Here is a 7579-nt window from a genome sequence, read left to right as displayed (position 1 = left end):
TCTTTAAATTCATAATCACCCAACTAGCATGACTCTAATATCACTACCTCCATATCTCAAAATAATTATCAAGTATCAAATTGATCATAGCATCCAATTCACTTCCTATGATAGTTTTTATTATAATCAACTTGGATGCCCATCATTCTAGGACCAATTTTATAACCATAGAAATACCAGGCTGTTCTGAGAGACTCTCAAAATAATATAAGTGAAGCATGAGAGAATAACAATTTCTACAAAATTAAGCCACCGTCGTGCTCTAAAAGATGTAAGTGAAGCACTAGAGCAAAAACTATCTAGCTCAAAAGATATAAGTGAAGCACATAGAGTATTCTAATAAATTCCAATCAATTGGGTTTCTCCCAAAATGGTGTGTACAGCAAGGATGATTGTGGTAAACTAAAAAGCAAAGACTAATATCATACAAGATGCTCCAAGCAAAACACATATCATGTGGCGAATAAAAATATAGCTCCAAGTAAAGTTACCGACAGACGAAGACGAAAGAGGGGATGCCTTCCGGGGCATCCCCAAGCTTAGGATTTTGGTTATCCTTGAATATCTTGGGGTGCCATGAGCATCCCCAAGCTTAGGCTCTTTCCACTCCTTATTCCATAGTCCATCAAATCTTTACCCAAAACTTGAAAACTTCACAACACAAAACTCAACAGGAAATCTCATAAGCTCCGTTAGTGCAAGAAAGAAAAACCACCACATAAGGTACTGTAATAAACTCATTATTTATTTATATTGGTGTTAAACCTACTGTATTCCAACTTTTCTATGGTTCATACCACTTAATACTAGCCATAGATGCATCAAAATAAGCAAACAACACCCGAAAAACAGAATCTTTCAAAAACAGAACAATCTGTAGCAATCTGTAACTTTCGAATACTTATGGAACTCTAAAAATTGTACCAAAATAGGAAGTCCTGGTAAATTTGTATATTGATCTACAGAGAAAAGAATCAACGCAAAATCACGTTTCTGTGAATTACTAAAATTATTTTCATGCGCGCAAAGTTTCTGTTTTTCAGCAGAATCAAATTAACTATCACCGTAGGTTATCCTATAGGCTCTACTTGGCACCAACACTAATTAAAACATGAAAACACATCTAAACAGAAGGTAGATGAAAAATTTATTACTAAAAAGAAGCAAAAACAAAAAACAAAAACAAAATTGGGTTGCCTCCCAACTAGCGCTATCGTTTAACACTCCTAGCTAGGCATAAAAGCAAGGATAGATCTAAGTAGTGCCATCTTTGGCACTCAATTCATAAGTAGATCGCATGATAGATTCATAAGGTAATTTGACTTTCTTTCTTGGAAAGTGCTCCATGCATTTCCTTAATGGAAATTGGAATCTAATATTCCCTTCCTTCATATCAATAATTGCACCAATCGTTCTAAGGAAAGGTCTACCAAGAATAATAGGACAAGAAAGATTGCAATCTATGTCAAGAACGATAAAATCTACGGGCACATAGTTCCTATTTGCAACAATAAGAACATCATTGATCCTTCCCATAGGCTTCTTAATGGTAGAATCCGCAAGGTGCAAATTTAAAGAGCAATCATCAAGATCATGGAAACCTAGAATATCACATAAAGTTTTCGGAATAGTGGAAACACTAGCACCCAAATCACATAAAGCATAACACTCATGATCTTTAATTTTAATCTTTATAGTAGTTTCCCACTCATCATTAAGTTTCCTAGGTAAAGAAACTTCCAAATTAAGTTTTTCATCATAAGATTGCATCAAGGCATCAACAATATGTTTGGTAAAAGCTTTATTTTGACTATAAGCATGAGGAGAATTCAACACAGATTGAAACAAGGAAATACAATCTACTAAAGAACAATTATCATAATTAAATTCCTTGAAATCCAAGATAGTGGGTTCAATGCTATTTAAAGTCTTGACCTCTCCAATCCCACTTTTACCAAATTTAGCATCAAGATCTAAAAACTCTGAATCATTGGGACGCCTTTTAACTAAAGTTGACTCATCTCCAGTCCCATCATTATTAAGATTCATATTGCAAAGCAAAGATTTAATAGGGGACACATCAATAAATTTTAGATCTTTATCATTATTTTCATGGAAACTAGAAGAACATGCCTTTACAAAGCAATCTTTCTTAGCACGCAATCTAGCGATTCTTTCTTTGCACTCATCAATGGAAATTCTCATATCTTTGAGGGACTCATTGATATCATGCTTGGGAGGAGTAGATCTAAGTTTCAAAGAATCAACATTAAGCGAAAGTATATCAATGTTCCTAGCCAAATCATCAACTTTAAGCAATTTTTCTTCAAGCAAGGCATTAAAATTCTTTTGAGAGACCATAAATTCTTTAACACTATTTTCAAAATCAGAGGGCATCTTATTAAAATTACCATAAGAATTATTGTAGTAATTTCCATAATTATTAGACGAATTACTAGGGAACGGTCTAGGATTAAAGTTTCCTGTATAAGCATTGTTACCAAAATTATTCCTACCAACAAAATTCACATCCATAGATTCATTATTATTCTCAACAAAAGTATACAAAGGCATATCATTGGGATCAATAGAAGCACTCTTAGTAGCAAACTATTTCATAAGTTCATCCATCTTTCCACTCAAAACATTAATTTCTTCTATAGCATGCACTTTTTTACTAGTAGATCTTTCGGTGTGCCATTGAGAATAATTAGCAATAATGTTATCAAGGAGTTTAGTGGCTTATCCTAAGGTGATTTCCATAAACATGCCTCCCGCGGCCAAATCTAAAAGATTTCTAGAAGCAAAATTCAATTCGGCATAAAATTTTTGTATGATCATCCATAAATTCAAACCATGAGTAGGGTAATTGTGAATCATCAATTTCATTCTTTCCCAAGATTGGGCAACATGCTCATGATCAAGTTGTTTAAAATTCATAATATCGTTCCTAAGAGAGATGATCTTAGCGGGAGGAAAATACTTAGAGATAAAAGCATCTTTGCACTTATTCCATGAATCAATACTATTCTTAGGCAAAGACGAAAACCAAACTTTAGCACGATCTCTAAATGAAAATGGAAATAACTTCAATTTAACAATATCATTATCTGTATATTTCTTATTTTGCATCTCACACAAATCAACAAAGTTATTTAGATGGGTAGCGGCATCTTCACTAGGAAGGCCGGAGAATTGATCTTTCATAACAAGATTCAGCAAAGCAGCATTGATTTCACAAGACTCAAAATCATTAAGAGGAGCAATCGGAGTACTAAGGAAATCATTATTATTGGTATTGGAAAACTCACACAATTTGGTATTGTCTTGCGCCATCGCGACAAGCAATCCAACACACAAGCAAACAAAAAGGCAAGCGAAACAGAGAGGAGATTGGGAAAGAGAGGGCAAATAAAACGGCAAGGGTGAAGTGGGGGAGAGGAAAACGAGAGGCAAATGGCAAATAATGTAATGCGAGGGAGATGAGTTTGTGATGGGTAATTGGTATATCTTGACTTGAGCGAAGACCTCCCCGGCAACGGCGCCAGAAATCCTTCTTGCTACATCTTGAGCTTGCGTTAGTTTTCCTTGAAGAGGAAAGGGTGATGCAGCAATAATAACCTAAGTATTTCTCTCAGTGTTTCAGAACCAAGGTATCAATCTAGTAGGAGGCTCCTCAAAAGTCTCACGCACCTACACAAACAAACAAGAACTCGCAACCAACGCAATAAAGGGGTTGTCAATCCCTTCACGACCACTTGCGAAAGTGAGATCTGATAGAGATAATATGATAATATAAATATATTTTTGGTATTTTATGATATAGATTGGAAAAGTAAAGATGCAAATAAAAGTAGATTGAAAGCTTATATGATAATAGGTAGACCCGGGGGCCATAGGTTTCACTAGTGGCTTCTCTCAAGATAGCATAAGTATTACGGTGGGTGAACAAATTACTGTCGAGCAATTGATAGAAAAGAGAATAATTATGAGATTATCTAGGCATGATCATGTATATAGGCATCACGTCCGTGACAAGTAGACCGACTCCTGCCTGCATCTACTACTATTACTCCACATATCGACCGCTATCCAGCATGCATCTAGAGTATTAAGTTCAAAAAGAACAGAGTAACGCATTAAGAAAGATGACATGATGTAGAGGGATAAACTCATGTAATATGATATAAACCCCATTTATCCTCGATGGCAACAATACAATACGTGCCTTGCTGCCCCTGCTGTCACTGGGAAAGGACACCGCAAGATTGAACCCAAAGCTAAGCACTTCTCCCATTGCAAGAAAGATCAATCTAGTAGGCCAAACCAAACTGATAATTCGAAGAGACTTGCAAAGATAACTTAATCACACATAAATGAATTCAGAGGAGATTCAAATATTTCTCATAGATAAACTTGATCATAAACCCACAATTCATCGGATCTCGACAAACACACCACAAAAAGAGTTACATCGAATAGATCTCCAAGAAGATCAAGGAGAACTTTGTATTGAGATTCAAAGAGAGGGAAGAAGCCATCTAGCTAATAACTATGGACCCGAAGGTCTGTGGTAAACTACTCACAACTCATCGAAAGGGCCTTGGAGATGATGTAGAGGCCCTCCATGGTCGATTTCCCCTTCGTCGGAGCGTCGGCGAAGGCTCCAAGATGGGATCTCGCAGATACAGAAGGTTACGGCGGTGGAAATAGTTTTTCATGGTCGCTTCTGATGTTTTCAGGGTACATGGGTATATATAGGAGGAAGAAGTAGGTCAGTGGACGCTCAAGGGGCCCACGAGGGTGGGGGCGCGCCCACCTGTAGGGGGCGCGCTGGGCACCCTCGTGGCCGCATCGCTTGTTTCTTGACTTCCACTCCAAGTCCTCTGGATCACGTTTGTTCCAAAAAGATCACTCCTAAAGGTTTCATTCCGTTTGGACTCCATTTGATATTCCTTTTCTTTGAAACACTGAAATAGGCAAAAAAAACAGCAATTCGGGATGGGCCTCCAGTTAGTAGGTTAGTCCCAAAAATGATATAAAAGTGTAAAGTAAAGCCCATAAACATCCAAAACGGGTAATATAATAGCATGGAACAATCAAAAATCATAGATACGTTGGAGACATATCAAGCGCCTACTCTGGCAACGACCTCCACTAATCTGGAGGCGCCGAACACTCTGATGGACGCACTGCATAGTGCATCCATCTCAGAGGAGCATCGTACCCCGATGGGTACGGTGGTTGAGAGGGTGCAGTCCACCAAAATCGGGCTGAATGAAGCCTTTACCAGCCAACTGACGGGCTTCGAGGTATGCAATGTAATATTTTTAGCCGCTTTTCATATGAAAAATATGCCTGTGTACAGGTAGTAGCCCCTGAGACTCTGTTCGGATTTTGAAGAAGGGCGAACAGAGGATCAAGTAATATTCGTAGGAGATAACATACTTATCTGTTTGGAAAAAACAGGCTTCACTGCTAGCGGCGACCGCCCAGGTCGTTGAGGTCTCCGAACTTAAGCGGAAACTGGAGCTAGCCGATGAGGACATTGTCCTTGTTAACAGGCGGCTCGACGAGGCGCAAGGTATGTCCTACATACCTTGTTTCATGCTTGTATTCATATGCAAACTCTGAGTTGAGGCTCATGCACTGCTATGTGGGTGTTTGCAGGCGGCACTGCTGAGGTCGAGATCCTCAGGGGTACTCTTGCCGAGGCCAAGGAGCAGGCAAGGGTGAGCAAAGCGGCCGCAGATACAGCGGCTGCGGATTTGAAGTCTGAATAGGCCGCCCACCGCCAATACGAGGAGCGGGTGGCCGAAATGGAGCAAAAGCTCGAGGATGCCGCCCACAACTGTGTGTCCCTAGAGGAGGAAAAGAAAACCCAGGCGACTGAGCTCGCCAAGGTCCTTCAAGAGGCTAAGGAGGCCCGGACCAAATCCCGAGCAGCTCGCGAGGAGATCCGGCAGGCCAGACAGATAGCGGCCGGTAAGCCTTTTCTTTTGCAGACTAAATTTGGCGGTCAGAGATATGCGTTGCTTACTCAACTGTGAAGTTCTCCAGACGCTTTTGTGGATCTCCCGAAGAGTGCTGCCAACGCTGCACAGTTCTTCCAAGCTCAGGAGGGGAACCCGATGGAGAAGCTATTCTGGTCACAGTTCGCGGCGCAGGAGCGCCCAGCGCTGTTGAATGACCAGATGACACAGCGGGCCGAGCTGCATAGGATGTCCAGATTGGCCATGAGGGACGTCATAGTCCGGCTGTGGCCAACCGAACCTATTCCGAGTAGCTACTTCGGCCTGGTGCAACGACTCGTCGACACGCTGCCTTGAATTGATGCAGTCAAGCGGTCCGCGTGCATAGAAGGTGCGCGAATGGCCTTTGCCTGTGTCAAAATGCACTGGGCGAAGATGAAGGCCGCCGTTGTGGCAGTTGAGAGCCCGCCCAGAGGCAAGGACCATCGCAAGCCGGAGCGCTATTTCGAAGACGTCCTAGAGGGTGCCCGTTTGATAGAGGGTCAATGCTCGAAGGATATTATGTTTGAGTGAATGTATCCGAACTGTCCAGATATTTTTGTTATGGACTAAGGCTTTGCAATATATTTTGTGCCTTTATTTGAAAGGTTTTACCTCCTGTGCGACCGTGTTTATTTCTGAAAGTTTACCAGTCGTCGGCTTTGGCCCCCACGTAGATGCTACGGGGGTGTTCGGGATAATGTATAATCACTCTTGACCCAACGTCTTGGTCCATAAAGGGGGTCACTACGTGGCAAACTAGGCAATCAGACTATGCGGCTTTCGTACTTTCACTTAGCCATAGGAATTTGATGGTGGGGCTAAGTACTAGACCCTAGTGCGTATCTGGATGTCCGAATTGGGATGTCGTAGGCGCGTGACTGAGCCGAAGCCAGTCCTTTGTATAATATGGAAGAAATTGCAAGAGATTTATATTAAGTCACCGAATGGCTGACGAGCTCTCGCCGCATCATGACACTCAGTTTTTGGCTTTCTCTACTGAGGTGTTTGACCGGACGAGCCAGAAACACAATCGCAGTAGTTCTCCCTTTATTACCTTAGCCGAACAAGTGGAACATAAGGTGGTAACCACAGGAGCCGGGCAACCCAACTATTGACCAAAGACATGATTCGGAGCTGATGCATATAATGCCATATTCGGGACGCCGAAGTATACTATAAAAGTGTCCGAACTTCCTGAAAAAAGATATGTGTGGCCGAATAGAGCCTCTGACAATTTAAATCGTGCCAAGGGGCTGATCGGACGTAAGGAGGGAATACATATAAGAAATGAGCCAATACTAAATAGTGTTGGGCGAAACTGTTTCCATTATAGTCTGATTGAGATGTCAAAACATGTTCGTACAAAGGATGCTATAAGCATCAAGGCTATTTTACATGCCAAGAATTTATGAGCAAGGGGAAGCTGTATACAGGTCCTAAAGAGAAGAGTTGGTCTTGACGATCCTTTGGACACCCTGCCGCACGTCTGTGTCGCTTTCACCTTTGAGGGACAGATTCCTTGAGAGGAATGGCCCACGGTTGTTTATACGAAACCGGGCTCAGGA

This window comes from Triticum dicoccoides, chromosome 5B (assembly GCF_002162155.2).
Source record: "Triticum dicoccoides isolate Atlit2015 ecotype Zavitan chromosome 5B, WEW_v2.0, whole genome shotgun sequence".
Lineage (NCBI taxonomy): Eukaryota > Viridiplantae > Streptophyta > Magnoliopsida > Poales > Poaceae > Triticum > Triticum dicoccoides.
This window is presented reverse-complemented; position numbering follows the sequence as displayed.